The 15887-nt window shown below is 50.7% G+C and overlaps 1 protein-coding gene across 7 annotated transcripts in view; it reads left to right on the forward strand.

Annotated features, from left to right (window-relative positions):
• KIAA0513 (KIAA0513 ortholog) overlaps positions 1-15887 on the forward strand; it is a 59407-nt gene that overhangs the window by 13529 nt on the left and 29991 nt on the right. The window contains exon 2 of one of the 7 annotated variants that reach the window (XM_042920811.1): positions 15057-15116. The exons of 5 other annotated variants lie outside the window; for them this stretch is intronic. The gene's annotated coding sequence lies outside the window, so the exon portion shown is untranslated. Of the gene's footprint in view, positions 1-11735; positions 15117-15887 lie in introns of those variants that run through there. One more of the 7 variants, XM_042920810.1, reaches the window with a different exon arrangement.

Consider the following 15887-nt stretch of genomic DNA (forward strand, 5'->3'; position numbering starts at 1 on the left):
CCGAAGGGGCTGGATGCTGACGTGGGTTTGAAGGAAGGCGGCGACCCCGTGCCACGGTGCACACCAGGACTGTGGGCCCCCAGGAAGGCGGGGTGGTTGTCTCCTGTATCACCCGGGGCAAGTCGCAGGCTTTCAGGGCAGTGACTCAGAAACCAGGCCTCTCCCTCGTCGCCCCGAATGGAGCGGCTTTGACTGCGTTGACTTTGTTGCAATGCCGAAGGGTGAGACCTCGACTTTACCCGCCGCTCTGGAAGCAGTCCGTCTCCTACCACTGCCACAAGGTCACGAAGAAAGGAATTCTCCGTCTCTACTCAGGTAGATGGTCTCTAACAGGTGCACTTCTGGATGGGTCGGGCGTGACAGTGCGAGGAGAGGAGGACAGAACTGCCCCACAGCTGGTCCGGAGCTGGGCAGGGGTGTTGATGAGCACGGTTCTTCGGGGAGAGAAAGAGCCCTTACGTGTGATGCTTGAGCAGAGGCCCGTGACCTTGTTTTAAGACCGCAGCGGAGGGAGTTCCCGACCTTGGGTTCCACCTCAAGGATTCCGCGATCCTCCGTCATTGTCCCCTCAGACGAGGTGACCAGGTTCTGCCCTGTGTGTGTGGGCCTGTGCTCCAGCCTCTTTATGCTGCGTGGACAATCGTCACCTTCTCAGACCGGCAGTCAGCTCACGGTTCTATGGAGCCTCTGCATGACTGACCTTGATCCTTCCGTCTGGCTCGGGCTCTTTGTACTCATGTCGGGCGCACGGCTGCACCCCTGACAGGCGACGCACGTCCTCCAGGGGTACCCACTTAGGGAAGGGTCCAGAAGGAAGCGTGGGCAGGTGCCGGGCAGCCCTCGGGAAGCGAGCCGGACCCCTGCGCTCGGTACTGCTTGTGTTCTAGCTTCTTAACTTCACTTTGGTCTCGGGCTGTTTGCGCTTTATGTAGAGACTCTGGCAGGAGTCATGTCTGTGGGTTTCCTCTTCAATCTTTCTCGCCCCGTGCCTCTTTCCACCGTGCGGTCACGCCTGCTACCTGTGGCTACTCTCCTAATAGTGTCTTTCTCGCCTGTTTAGTTTTAAAACAAAGCTGACTTGACACGCAGTACTTTCTACATGCGCGGGTGCCTCCTCCATGGAGACGAAGCGTGAAAAAAATCACAGAAAAAGCAGGGACTCTGGCATTGTAGACACCCCCACTTCTCTGGCTCCTTTCCCACGTATCTGATGCTCAACCCTGTCTCCCAGGAATTGGAGAGTTTACCCACCGGAGGCCCTTCTCCCCTGCCTTAATCATCTCTAGCCGCTCTCTGTGTACGGGATCCTCAGTTGTTTTTTGCTTTCCTCACAACGCAAGGAGACCGTTCCTTCCCCAAGGGAGAGGGTATTGGCGCAAAAACTGCAGAGGACAGACAGCCTACCTGCAGACGGGTGCCATCTTTTAGGGTTGGCTGTTGGTGGAGATTGAGGTGGCTGACTCGGTTGCCCCAGGGACCCGGGGTCAGAACCTGCATGTCAGGAAGGGTGTGTAGTCCTTAACAGATGCCTGGGAGAAGTGTGGGCAGAGAAACCGAGGATTCTGGGACACACAGCAGGCTGGACGATGGGCGAGCGCCAGCCAAGCAGCTGAAGGCTTGGGTCTCTTGGGCCCAACTTTTTTTTATAAGAAAACGGAACTAACATTTACTTAGCCCCTACTACGTTCTGGCAACTCAGCTGGCTGTTTCCACCTCTTTTATTTTTCCTTTTCATTAACACATGGTAAAATTCACCCTTTTTTTTTGGAGTACATTTCTGTAAGTTGTAAAATGTGTAGGTTTGTGTAACCGCTACCGCTTTCAATTAGGTAACAAAACGTTTTCTCCGTTCCCCCCCCACCGCCCCCCCCCGCCCCAAACCTCCTTGGGTTCTCCCAAGGGGCACACCCACTCCATCCCTAACTCCTGGCAACCAACGAAGCCCCTGTTTGGGAGCACGTCTTATAACTGGAATCATACCATAGGCGAACTTCGGAGAATGGCTTCTTTCCCTCCGCGAAATGCACCTGGGGTTCACCCAAGGCGTTACGTGCAGTGGGATTTTATCGCCGAGGGGTAGATCCTTGTAGAAGCAACCGTACTTCGTTTATCCACCCACCTGCTGATGGACGCTGGGTTGTGGCCGTCTTTGACGATTGCCAACAGAGTTGCTGGAAACATTTGCATGCAGATTTTTGTGTCAGCTAAGCTCTCACTGAATACACCCTAGGAGTGGAGTTGATGGGTCGTGTGGCACGTAGATGTTTAACTTTATGAGAAGCAACCTGAGTCTCCTATGCAGAGCTCCAAATAATGTGTGCGGGTCCTCTGCCCTGAAGGAGGGAGACTGTAACTACCCGCTCCTTAAGTAGGGGCTGCCCAAGCCAGGTGATCAAGGTCCGCGGCACAAAGTCCTTCCGGTGGCGTATGCCTTTGATATGACCTGATGACAGTGGCCCTTTACCTCTTGTCCTCTCCCCAGTGTAACCCCAGTTGTAGCCACGAGTAACCCCAGGGTAGCCACGAGAAAAATAGCAGACACATCCCAGTTGAGGAACATTCTAGGAAGTACCCAACACACACTCCTCAGAACCATCCAGGTCTTCAAAGCCAAGGGAGGTGTGAGAACCTGTCAGAGCCGAGAGGAGTCTCGGGAGACGGGGTGACTAACGCAGGATCCTGGAACAGAGAAAGGACGTTAGGGAAGAGCCGAGGAAATAGGAATAAAGTAGAGACATTGGTTAATCAGAATGGACCAGTACGGGCTCATGAACAGTGACAGATGCACCTCACTGAACTACGGTGCCAGCGGTAGGGGACACTTGATGTGGGCTGTGTGGGCGTTCGGCACTATCTTTGTGACTTTTCCGTAAATCTAAAACCATTCAACCCTCCACAAGTTTCTTAAGAAAACACGCAGCAGCCACCAAACCATTTGGCATCCCCACCGGCAACACGTGGAGTTCCAGTTACTCGGCGTGGTCAGCGCTTGGGGCTCTCAGGATCGTCTGTTTTAGCCATTTGAACGGATGTTAGCTTGTCGCGGTTGCAACCCGCCTCTCCCCGTCGGCTGAAACGTTGGCCTTGTCACGTGCCGACTCCCCCTCCGTGTGGTCTTCGCGCCGTGTCTGGCCCCCTGCCCCGTGCCCCTGAGTCGGCCGCTGCTTCTCACTGGGACGTTTGGAGGTTCTGTCCACATCCCGGCCGCAAGTCCATCGTTGGCCGTGCGACCCGCAGGTATTTTCTCCCGGTCTGTAACTTGCCTTTTCGTTGTTTGCACGGCAATTTTCACACAGCAAGATCTTTTAATCGTCATGAAGTCAAGTGTGCCAACTGTTCCTTTGACGGAGGGTGCTGCCGATGTTACAGCTAAGAACGGCTAAGAACTCTTCGCCCCGTCATATATCTTTCTCCTTCTCTCTGTCATCTATCTGTTGTCTATCTCTGTCTATGTGTCTGTATTTATCTGTCTGTGTGTCTATCATCTATGTCTCTGTCTGCCCATGGGTGCCCAGTTGTTTGAACTCCAGCTGTTGAAATGACTATCGCTGCACCATTGTGTTGCTTTTGTCAAAAGCAAATCAGCTGTACTCGTATGGGGCTGTTTCTAGACACTGTCCCGTTTCATTGATCTGTGTGTTTATCACCCACTGACATCACACTGTCTTGATTACCACACCTATCATAGTAAGTCTTTTTTTTTTTTTTTTTAATTTTTTTTTCTAACGTTTATTTATTTTTGAGACAGAGAGAGACAGAGCAGGAACGGGGGAGGGTCAGAGAGAGGGAGACACAGAATCCGAAACAGGCTCCAGGCTCTGAGCTGTCAGCACAGAGCCCGACGCGGGGCTCGAACTCACGGACTGCAAGATCATGACCTGAGCCGAAGTCGGCCACTTAACTGACTAAGCCACCCAGGCGCCCCTATCATAGTAAGTCTTAAATCAGAGAGTATGATTCTTCCAACTTGACTCTTTCAAAGTTGTCTTAGCTCTTCTAGTTCCTTTGTCTATCCATATAAATTTTAATATTTTTAATGTTTATTTTTGAAGGAGAGAGAGACAGAGTGTGAGAGAGGCGGGGGGGGGGGGGGGGGTGGGGACAAAGATTCCAAAGCAGGCCCCGGGCTCCCAGCTGTCAGCACAGAGCCCGACGTGGGGCTCGAGCCCATGAACCGCGAGATCGTGACCTGAGCCGAAGTCGGACGCTCAACCGACTGAGCCACCCAGGCGCCCCTCGAGTTATTGTCAATGCTATCCTGTTTTTAACTTCAGTTTTGGAATGTTCATTACTAATATGTGAAAATATGACTGAATTTTATGTTGTCTTTGTATCTTGCAAACCTGCAAAAGTCACCTATCCTAGGGATTTTTAAAAAAAAGATTCCTTAGAAGGCGCCTGGCTGGCTCAGTCGAAGGAGCATGAGACTCTTGATGTCGGGGTCGTGAGTTTGGGCCCCACGTTGGGTGTAGAGATGACGTAAACAAATACATGCTTTTTTTTTTTTTTTTTTTAATTTTTTTTTTTTCAACGTTTTTTATTTATTTTTGGGACAGAGAGAGACAGAGCATGAACGGGGGAGGGGCAGAGAGAGATGGAGACACAGAATCGGAAACAGGCTCCAGGCTCCGAGCCATCAGCTCAGAGCCTGACGCGGGGCTCGAACTCACAGACCGCGAGATCGTGACCTGGATGAAGTTGGACGCTTAACCGACTGCGCCACCCAGGCGCCCCAACAAATACATGCTTTTTAACAAAAAGATTCCTTGGAATTTTCTGCTTAAATGGTATGCCATCTATGAATAAAAAGGATTGTTTTCTCCGTCCCAGTATTTTTTCCCAAGGCCTTTTGATACCTTTTCCTGGCCTCATTGCGCTAGATAAGGCTTCCGTGTTGTACCATGTTTATGGGAGTGATCACGAATGGGGTTGGAACCTTGTCAGGTCTGTTCTTCCGCATTGCTTGATCTGATCCTATGTTTCCTGTCCACGAAGCAGATCACGTTTGATTTTTGCATTGTATTCCCAGGATGAACTCTACTTCGTCATAATCATTCTTTTTACGTGGCAGATTTGTTAACGTTTAAGATGTTTGCCTCTGTGTTCGTGCAGGATACTGGCTTGCTTTCTTGTACTGCACTGTCTTCGATTTGGTGGAGGAATACTGGCCCGAAATGAATTGGAACACGTTAGCTCCTGACGCATTTTCAAGAAGAGATTGTGTAGAATTGGTGTTGTTTCTTTATCCATACAAATTTTAGAATAAGCTTTAGAATAAGCTCTGAGCTGTCAGCGCAGAGCCCGATGCGGGCCTCGAACTCGTGAGCCACGAGATCATGACCTGAGCCAAAGTCGGATGCTTAATGGACTGAGCCTCCCAGGTGCCCCTGGGGCTGCTTCTTTAAACGCCTGGTAGAATTTGCCAGCGAAACCATCTGGACCTGGAGATTTCCTTTTTTGGAAGGGTCTGTCGATTTCTTTCATTGTTACGGGACTATTTAGGTTGTCTGTTTCATCCTGGGTGAGTTTAGGTAGTTTGTGATTTGTAAGGAATTGGAATTAACCATCTCATCTAGCTTCTTGGCTTTGTGTGTGCCCCTGTCGTCTTTGTCAAGTCTTCAACGCCTCCAGTGATGTCTCTCCCGTTCATTCTTGATTTTGGTCATTTGTGTCTTCTGTCTTTCTTCCTTGATCTGTCTTGCTAGAGGGTTATCAAGTTGAATGATCTTCAAAAAGACATTTTTGATTCTATTGGTTTGTTGTTTCTCTTTTTTAACCCCATTGATTTCTGCTCTTTTTTATTTCCTTTCTTCTACCCAGTTTGGGTTATTTTGATCTTCCTTTTCTAGTTTTTAAGAAAGAAGCATAATTATTGATTTGAGACCTTTCTTATCTAGCATAAGAATTTCATTTGTAAATGTCTTTTTTTTTTTTTTTTAGCACTGGCTTAGCTACATTTCATAGGCTCTAATTAGTTGTTTTTCACTTTCATTTAGATTGGTACACTTTCTCGTGTACTTGGAGACTTTCTTTTTGACCAGTGGATTGTGTAGAGGTGTGCCGTTTCATTTCTGAATGTGTGAAGATTTTCCTGCTATGCTTCTGTTAATTTCTAGTCTAATTCTGTTATGGTCAGAGAACATGCTTTGTGTGATTTCGTTGTTTTAGATTCGCTAAGGTTTGTTTTAGAAGCCATGATGGGGACTATCTTGGGGAATATGCTGTGTGCACTTGGAAAGAATGTTTATTCTGTTGCCGTTTGGTGGAATGTTCTATAAATGTCAGTGAGATCCAGGTGGTTGATATTGATCCACTCCTCTGTATCCCGGCTGATTTTCTGTCTACTGCTTCCATAGACGAGTCAGAGAGGAGTCCTAAAGTCTCCAGCTACAACTGTGGGTTTGTCTCTTTCTCCTTTCAGGTTTGTCCATTTTTGTTTCATGTATTTTGAAACTCTGTTGTTCAGTGCCTGCATATTTAGGATTGTGACATCTTTTGACGCCTTGACACTTTTATCATTATGTAATGTTCCCTTTTTTTCCTGGCAGTTCTCCTAGCTCTAGCCTAGACTTTGTTACTAATACAGCCTTTCTAGCTTTCTTTTGATTAGCGTTTGCATATTTCTTTTGTCTCCTTCTATTGTTAATCTAATATGATTATATTTGAAGTGAATTTCTTGTAGGTAACATGTAGCTAGGTCATGTCTTTTTATCCATTCTGATCGTCTCTGTTATTTAATTGGTGTGTGTGTGCACAATTTATACCTGACCTGGTTATTAATAAGTTTGGATAAAACTTTAATAAGTTTCCCATTCTATTGTTGTTTTCTCATTGTTCCATGTAGTTTTCTCTCCTCTCTGTCCCTTTTCCTGTGTTCTCCAGGATTATTTGAGTGTTTTAACATCCCATTGTATCTATTGAGTTGTTTAACTTTATACAGTTGACCCTTTAACAACATGGGGAGTAGGGGTACCAATCCCCTGCACAGAAACTCATATATAACTTTTGACTCCCCCAAAACTGAACTAGTAATAACCTACTGTTGCCCCGAAGCCTTACTGACAACATAAACAGTTGATTAATACATATTTTATATATCTATCATATGTTGTATTCTCACGACGTAGTAAGCTATAAAAAAGAAAACGCTATTAAGAAAATCACAAAGAAAAGAAAATATTACAGTACTGTCCTGTGCTGATTGGAAGAAACCTGTGCATGAGTGAACCCATGCTATTCACACTGAACTGCTCAAGGGTGAACTATAGCTGTTTGTTTGCTTGCTTTGAGTTTTTCAGTGTTTTCTCTAGGGATTACAGTATGCACACCTAATTTCTCGTGTTTATTTAGAATCAATATCCGACCACTTCAGGGGGGAAGTGGAAACCTCACCACGAGGTAGGGGTCTTTATTCTCTCCCTTCATGTTGTAGTTGTCCTACATGTTATGTCCATTTACACTGAAAACCTCATCAGCCAATCTTACGATTTTTGCTTTCAACTGTCCAACATATTTCAAAGAACTCAAGAGGAGGAGAATAATCTCCTGTATTTACTCAGATTTCCTCCCTTTTTTTTTTTTTTTTTTTTTTTTTTTTGCTGGCTATAGAATTCTACCCTGGCAGCTCTTTTCATTCAGCACTTAAAAACTGATGCTTCCCTCCCTCCTGGCTGCCCCAGTTTCTGTTGAGAAATCTACACTCACCAAATCCTTATTCCCCGTTGAGTAATGTGTTGCTTTTCTCTGGCTGCTTTCACAATGTGTTCTTTGTCATTCATCTTCAGGAAGTATATCACGATGCACGTGGCTGTGGATTTCTTCTGTGTTAACATTGCTTCTGAAGTCTGATGGCTTGTGTCCTTTGCCACATTTGGGGAGTTTCAGTCGTTCCCTCCGATGATTTTTTGGACTGCCTTCTCTCACCTGTCCTCCTGGGACTCTAATGACACAAACGCTAGATCTTTTAGTATCGTCCCACAAGTCCCCAAGGCTTTGTTCATTTTATTAAAAAAAAAAATCATTTTTTCTCATCGTTGTTCACATTAGGTCATTTTCACCGATCGCTTCTCGTGGTCACTGATTTTTACCTTTGTCCTATTAATTCTGCTGTCGAGCATAGCCAGTGGCTTTTAATTTTTCAGTTACTGTATTTTGTTTAGTTCTGAAATTTCCATTTGATTCTTTATATCGTCTGTTCCTTTGCTGAGACTGTTTATCATTCCCTTCATTCCCCAAACTCCTCACTTTTGGAGTTTTTTTCTTTTTCTTTTCATAACAACTGCTTTGAAGTCTTAGCTAATTCCAGTAAGTGTGTCACCTTGACCTTGGCATCATCTGTTGATTCCCTTTTCCCACGTGAGTTGAGGATTTTCCTCATTCTTGGATTCATCCTGACTGTTCACATACTACATTATGAAACTCTGGCCCAGGCGCTCAGATTCTGAGTCCCTACCGGCTTTTGTGGGCCTCAGTATCAGTTGTGTTTTCAAAGCCTTCGTGGTGCCGTTCAGATCTGCCCCCCATGTGCTACCCCGTGGCCAGCGGTCTCTGGCAGCGGTCTCTCCGGAACCTCAGCGCCCAGAGTCTACGATGTGCTGTTGCGGATTCTGTCTGGATGTGTGCGGCTCTTGGGGTGAGCCCAGGAGCACATCCGCAGCTTTATGGGCTGGTTCCCTTGAACTCCTCCCTCTTCCTGATGTTCCCAGGACTTTCCAGTTCCAGGACCCTCCTCCCCTTGGTCCTTGCGCCAGAAAGCGGGGGCGTTACTTCTCCTGCTCTGTTGCACTCTCCCCGCAACTTAGCTCGTGTCTGCGACTAAGCGAGAGGAGGGTCGAGAGAGAAAAATCTGGTGGGTTTTCGCCCACTTGAGAGCGCGGCACCTGCAACGGACAGGAAGGCTCCTGCCTCCAGCGTTTTGGGCATCTGTGGACCCCTCAGCTGCTGTTGTCACCGCTCCTGCCGAGTCGCTGGGGGGCCGGGTGCAAAGAGCCAAGAAGACAGAGGCGTGATACAAGGAACACCCTGGGATTTGGCTCACTGTGTCTGAGAACCAGGGGCCCCTTCCCTGCTCCTCAAGCGGGACCGCATGGCTTCCCCTGGGGCTCTGCCGTCTACACGGACGCACACTGCTGGGCGTCAGGTTGTGGCGCGTCCAGGCAGGGGTCCTGGCGTGGGGAGCCGGCAGACTCCCCCCTGCTTTGCTGGCGCTTCCCTCATCTACCTGCCACTGAGACCTCGCAGAGACCTCGGAGAGCCGCTCTGCTCATGCTGCCCGGCCGGGTCTCAGAAGCACATTCGGTGGGTGAGACGGCACGGTGTGCTCACTTCATCTCGCGACCACGGGGAAGCCAGAAGACGTGTGTTCTAGAAGCATTCGACGATGAAATCTGGATCAAACCGAGGAGTGAGGAAATCGGGGTGTATCCGGTGCAGGAAAATTGTGGTTTGTGTGGAGAAAGAGGGAAACAAAGGTTGAAGGAGTGGGTAGATGTTAACAGAACCAGCCGACCTGCAGGGTCCAGGGAGCCCCGTCTCTCGAGATTTCCTCCTTCCATCCCGAGGTGTCTGGGAGGTGTCTGCCCTTACAGAGTGACCAGGCGGTTCCTCGGCCCCCGCTCAGCCTGCCGGGTTGCAGGGAACTGTTTCGTTTGGCCAGAAGCAAATGAGCTTTCATGTCCACGCGGGGCTGTTGGGAAAAGTACACACGGAGAGAGATTTCTCCCTGAGGAAAGAGCCTGTACTCCGGGGTATCGGGTGTCTGTGCCCAGGCTGTCACCAGCGCGTGTGGCCTCGTGCGGTGCCATCTGATTCGGTCTCGACAGGGAAGCCAATCCCATAGAGTAAACCTGTGTCTCCTTTTCTCTCGCTCGCTCACTCAAATAAAGCGCAGCCTCTATTGCGAGAATAACTCTTGTTTTGCTGAGACGTTGATGCCCGTGACGGTCTCACCGAATTTCCGTCTGCACATGTTGACCCAGATGAAAACAGAGACCAGGTGTGAAGGGCAGAGCAGAGCTTCTGATGTGGCTTCTTTCCCGGGTCTGTGATACCGACACGTCCTCAGGGTTTCCGTCTCCCTGTGGGTTCGCGTACCGAACGTTCCGCAGATGCCCGATGTGAATACCATTCACCGTTTGTGCCTCAGACTTGTGTTTTGGTTCTGGGTCTCTGTTTTTGTTTTTGCGTTATTAGCTCACTGGACGTCACCAGCAACAGCGTAGGGCAGACGGGGTAGCCGTGGCATCGTCCTGCGTTATTTTTGCAGAGTTGTAGCCCCAGAGAGAATAATTTACGTCTCGGTTTTCCATTTTGCGTGTCATTTTCATTTACCGTAGCGTTTTCCCGACGCCACGCTGCCATTGCCGCTGCCTGCGACGTTTCAGTGAGGCAGCAGAACTGGCACAGTTTTCTTCTCGCTGAGCATCTAGGTTACGGTCACATTGTCGCTCTGTTTGCTGCGTTAACTCCTGCTGCGCGTAGGTTCCTTGGCCATGTTTTGGGTTCTTTCCTTAGGACAAACTAAATAGACTCTTAAAATGTTGTTAAACACGTTTCAACATTACACGTTTCAAAAGACCACGAATGACCTATTGAACACACGGCCGCATAACACATTGACCAATTCCAGATTTCTCCATGTTGAAGAGCAGGTTCGGGATGTGTCAAGAGATGTAGCCAGAGGGAGGCAGGTGTTTGTATAGGGAAATGAAGAAAGGATTAACACAGGCATTGTGTGTGTGTGTGTGTGTGTGTGTGTGTGTGTGTGTGAGAGAGAGAGAGAGAGAGAGAGAGAGAGAGAGAGAGAGAGGGAGGGAGAGGGGCCGGAGGGGGAGGGCGAGCAGAGGGGGAGGAAACTAGCCAGATGACAGCAGAAGCTGTGTCTTGAAGAAGCCAACGGCCAGAAGCTTGTGCCAGGTTGCTTGTGACCCACGGCGGTGTCCCCTCTGCACGCGGCCGTTGGAGAGCTGTGTGGGCAGCCCCGACCAGCTCCGCATTGCAGAGCGCCGTGACCGCCAGCCGGGTGAACCTCGTCCAGGAGGATTTGCCTAGAGCCCTTTCTCCCGGAGACACAGATGTCCAGCGTGCGTGTTTCTTCGTTGGGCCAACGGGAGCGGAGCCCCAAGCCCGAAGACAGCGGGCGTTTGTTCAGTTCGTCCCTCCCCTCCCCCGGCTTCTTCGGAGAGGGGCCAAGTCCCAGATCTCTTAGGGAGCCCGTCCCCATCCAGCGATTAAGTGTGGCTCTCTCCGTGCCGGGGGTCGGAGCAGCACGAATTTATGTTGCCAGATTATCCAAAACGATGGACGGCCGTGTCCGGCTATATCCAAATTGAATCCAGCTGTCCCCAAATTGTCAGCCGTGTCCTTGTAGTAAAGAAGCACAGCTGCTCACCGAGGGAGGGGTGTGCTTTGCAGTAAGTTCTGACATTTGGTTGTATTGGAACCAACTCAGTGAATCTGTAGTGAAACTTCATGGGAGACACCTGTCACCGACCTCCTCCTTGTCGCCTTAAATGAGAGTGCTCACCGGTTCACAGAGGCGGTGCCTGGGACCAGTGAGACGGTAGCAAAGTGCAAAATGTCCATCCGGGTGCTCGTGGGAGGTGACTTTTGTGTCGGGACTCAGGGCCACTCGTGAGGAACTGCGAGATTTAGCATCCTGGACTGTGGAGGGGCCTTTGGTGGGCAATCTGAGTGCTCCCTCGCTGCCTCCCTGATCCCCCCCCCCCCCACCGGGGGGCTAATGGAACTCCTGGGTACTTGGTTGTTTGGGGCAGTGTGGTGAAATGGAATCGGTTCCGGAGCCTTCTGCAAGCTCCACGAGGCCGGACATTTGTCTCTTCCATGGCTCTTCCCCACACATAACACAGCGCCTGACCCGTCACAGTGGATTGAATTCGACACGGCCGAGTCACGGTTTCGTGGGGAGGTCTTTGTGGAGAACTAAAGCCGTCTCGCCCTCTCACCGCACTGGGGAACCAGCAGATGGTCCCTTATGTCTTTTTCCTGTTCACCGTGGGCACTTTAGATGTTTCTTTCTTCCCGGAGGTCATAAAATACGGGTCATCTTTGGATGTGACCTTTATGACAGCTGTGGTGGGGTAAGGCCCGCATTAAGCGTCATAAAATGTTATCTCGGAATGGCACTGGCACGAATCCTGGAGGTCCAAGGGCCTCTCCTGTTGATAACCTGCTGACAAGCGGACGTCTGCCCTCTGCTTCCGGCCGCCCTGGGAAGGGGGCTGGGGGCACCATCGGGCCGGGGAGACTGCTGCTTTGGTGGACCTCCCCCATTAGACTCTCTTCTTCCCTCCAGAGCCACATAGACATCATCTGGTCCCTCGGGCAGGTGCCCACTCCTCACAAATTTGAAGACCCCTGTCCTGTCCCCCACACGTGACTTACTCCCCGGGTACGTTTCCTCCACTTTCCCACTGTTGCTCACGTGACACGATTGTCAGGTGGGCTCTCGTTTTCGTCTTTATTTTTTTGGACACTGTCCAGATCTTCAGCGGTTCTCTTTCCTTCCGTTTTTTGTTTTTTTTTAAAAGACTTCACAAGCATTTTGCATTCATTGAATTAAAAATGCCTTTGCCAGTTTATTTTTTCCCCACACAAGGAATCCTCATGGGTTGCTTTGGACTCAGCGATTGAAGAGAACAACGCGTGTGGGCTCTTGGACGTGTTTGCTCGCCGTTGCTGCCCTAAGAGGGGCTGATTATTCCTTTCGCGGTGTAGGATTGGACGCGATGTTCTGAGAGCATCCTGACCGGTGGAAGCAGGGTGTGGCGAAACCGCCACTCCTGCTTTGGGTCCGCCACTGTCTTCAACACGGTTTTTTATTGTTGTTAGCGTCAGACACGCAGACTTGCGGCATGCAGTGCCTCTTGGGATCGGGCACGTTTCTGTCAAAATGTCAGGCTCCCTCACCAGTATTTCGTGAGTTATTCAAGGGCAGAAAGCGAACAGATTTATTATCGAGAGGCATCTCTTAAGACGCAGCCCACCACTGAGGTCTGCCGAGAGCTTTTTGGGTCCCGATCGTGTCGTCCCCTGTGGTAGCTGGCTTTGGGTTCTGCACATGCTCCGTCACCACGTTATTTACCTTCGAGCTTGAGTAATTGGTGAAGATGTAGGTTAGAGCCCGGACTGGAGGGGTAGACCATCTTCCAGGCCACCACATGTCGTTGAGTTTAAGACCTCATCGGTTTTAAGAGTCACCGTTATTTTATGCACAATGAGGGAAGGTCACATATTGCCATTTATACTGTCACACAATGCTTTTAATCACTTAGACTTTTTATTCTGTCCTTATCGAAAGAATGCCTTTAAAATTACGTCGACGTAGATTATCGTCACGTATCGCTCTCGTCCATTACAAGGAGGGAGACGGAAGCAGAGTATGTTGGCTCAAGGACTTCCGGAACTCCTTTACATGCAGAGACCCGTTCTTCTGAAGTCCATGGGTTTCTGTAAAATATCATCCTCTCTGCCATCAACATGCTGTTTATGGAGCACCCCGTCCGTGTCCCTTTGGGGAGGACGGGAGCACCGAGGGAGGGGCAGGAGGAGGACCGACGCTGCTCCACTCCCTGAGGGGGGTGTGGTTACACGGGGCTGTTCACTTTGGGGAATTCAGTGAGGGACACAATTACGACTTATGCACCCTTTTAGTTTATTTTTTAGTTACTTTGAAAAATAAAAGCGGGTCCGCTCTTGTCCCCAGACAGTGACAGTGGATCATGATAAGCCTGCCTAAGGGCACTGATGAGACATCCAATTTCAGAGATCTTAAAATGCAAAAAAACAAGCCTTTCGGGGCAAAGAAATACAGCCTTTGTACATCTGCCTAATCACACAGTGTCCCCGACACGTCTGTCCGTTTCGCCCTCAAAGCTGTGATGAATTTGTCAAGTACCTCGCTGAAGGTCAACCCCGATGCACACTTAGCACGGTGACCCCCGGATCTACGAGTAGGAAAGAAACACAAACAGCGCCCGTGATGAGGCTGGCTTAGACCGTGACCTCACCGCCTCCCCCTCGAGGTGCTCCCACAGCGACGCCGTTAGTAACCGCTCGCTGTTCCCTGGCACGGCCATCTCACTTAATGCATTCACAGCGTGTTCCGCCTTCCCCTCCAGAAGTGGGGTTGACATTTGTCCTTGTCTTACCTCCCCCGCCTGCCGTCATCGCTTCTTGGGAGACGAGAGATGGCGCAGGCTTCCCCTGGAGAGGCTGGGAGCTGTAATCCGTCGCTCAGCAGCCACACACTCAGTCTCGGTTCCCTTGACCGGCGTGGGCTCTCAGCCCCATCAGAACCCCTAAGCGTGTGCGTTGTGCGGGGCCTTGGGCTGAGCCCACGCTCTTTTCCCACACCCGCCGGTGCCCCTTTCCTACATGCACCCCCTGTAGCCAGCGCTCAGCTTTGTCCTCCTCTGCCCTCGGAGCGGTCCTGTGTGTCACATGTGCTCCTGCCTCATGATCCCCGAGTCCACTGTTAGCCTGGGCTCTCTCGGGAGCTACAGCCATCTAGTGTCACCTGTAGCGTGCCAGGTACGTCCTAGCCCAGGGGAGCTGGGGGCTGCGTTGGGATGGACGGCTTGAGGGTGTGTGGTTGGGATCCCAGATCCGGAATGTGGATCCCGAATGGCCACAGGCGCCCCTGCCCCTCCCCAGACCTCCACCCTGCACTCTTCTGGTCAGGGACGTATTACAAAAGCCCACCTCCAAGGAGGCCGCTTCTGGACACGTAGCCCCTCGGTTTGAGCGCCTTGGAAGCCTCCGGTTTCAGATTTGGACCAGGCGGTTCTAAGTGTCCCCCGGGGTCACGCTGCAGTGGCAGCTGGCCGCGTTCCACAGTCCACCCCGCGGGAAACGTCGGGACCCTGCCGACAGGATCGCTTTCCCGGGGTGCTTGTCCTCCCGTAGCAGAAACTGACCCGGCCTCCCGAGACTGTCCTTGCCTGTGGGCGTCCTCCGGCCCCCGTGCCCGATGTGGTGCTTGTGCCCCCTGCCCGTCCACACAGTCAGTTAGATCCTTGTCCTCTTTTCCCTAATAGGTGTGCACTTCGTAAAGACTGGGTCTGCGAACTCCTCTGGGCACCTAACACGGAAAACAGGTTTGTTCGTTTCAGTTGGCTGGTGGAATGCGTTTTTCTTCGCCTCCTGGGTTATGTTGGAAGCCCACTGAGGTCAGGAAGGGGGTGGGTGCCTCCCCCATGCAGCCTAGCAGAAAGGCTCAGGGCAGGGCTTATAAACTTTATGTTTAATTTTTATTTTTTTAAAGTTTTATTTATTTGAGAGAGATAGAGCGTGAGCAGGGGAGGGGCAGAGAGAGAGGGAGAGGGAATCCCGTGCTGTCGGTGCAGAGCCTGATGCAGGACTTGAATGCACAAACCGTAGGATCATGACCTGAGCTGAAACCAAGAGTCAGACGCTCAACCGACTGAGCCACCCAGGCGCCTCGTTAACTTTATTGACTGAAAAGTCAGTAGTGATCCTACCGCGTTTCCTCCTTTTAGCTGTAAAAATACGGGCAGCGAGGGGCGCCTGGGTGGCTCAGTCCATTGAGCGTCCGACTTCGGCTCGGGTCAAGATCTCGCGGTTCGTGGGTTCAAGCCCCACATCGGGCTCTGTGCTGACAGCTCAGAGCCTGGAGCCTGTTTCAGATTCTGTGTTTCCCTCTCTGTGCCTCTCCCCTGCTCACACACAGGGTGCTCACACACCCTGCTCTCTCTCTCTCTCAAGAATAAGCACTAAAGGGGCGCCTGGGTGGCGCAGTCGGTTGAGCGTCCGACTTCAGCCAGGTCACGATCTCGCGGTCCGTGAGTTCGAGCCCCGTGTCGGGCTCTGGGCTGATGGCTCAGAGCCTGGAGCCTGTTTCCGATTCT

Source organism: Panthera leo, chromosome E2 (assembly GCF_018350215.1).
Source record: "Panthera leo isolate Ple1 chromosome E2, P.leo_Ple1_pat1.1, whole genome shotgun sequence".
In the NCBI taxonomy this organism is placed as follows: Eukaryota; Metazoa; Chordata; class Mammalia; order Carnivora; family Felidae; genus Panthera; species Panthera leo.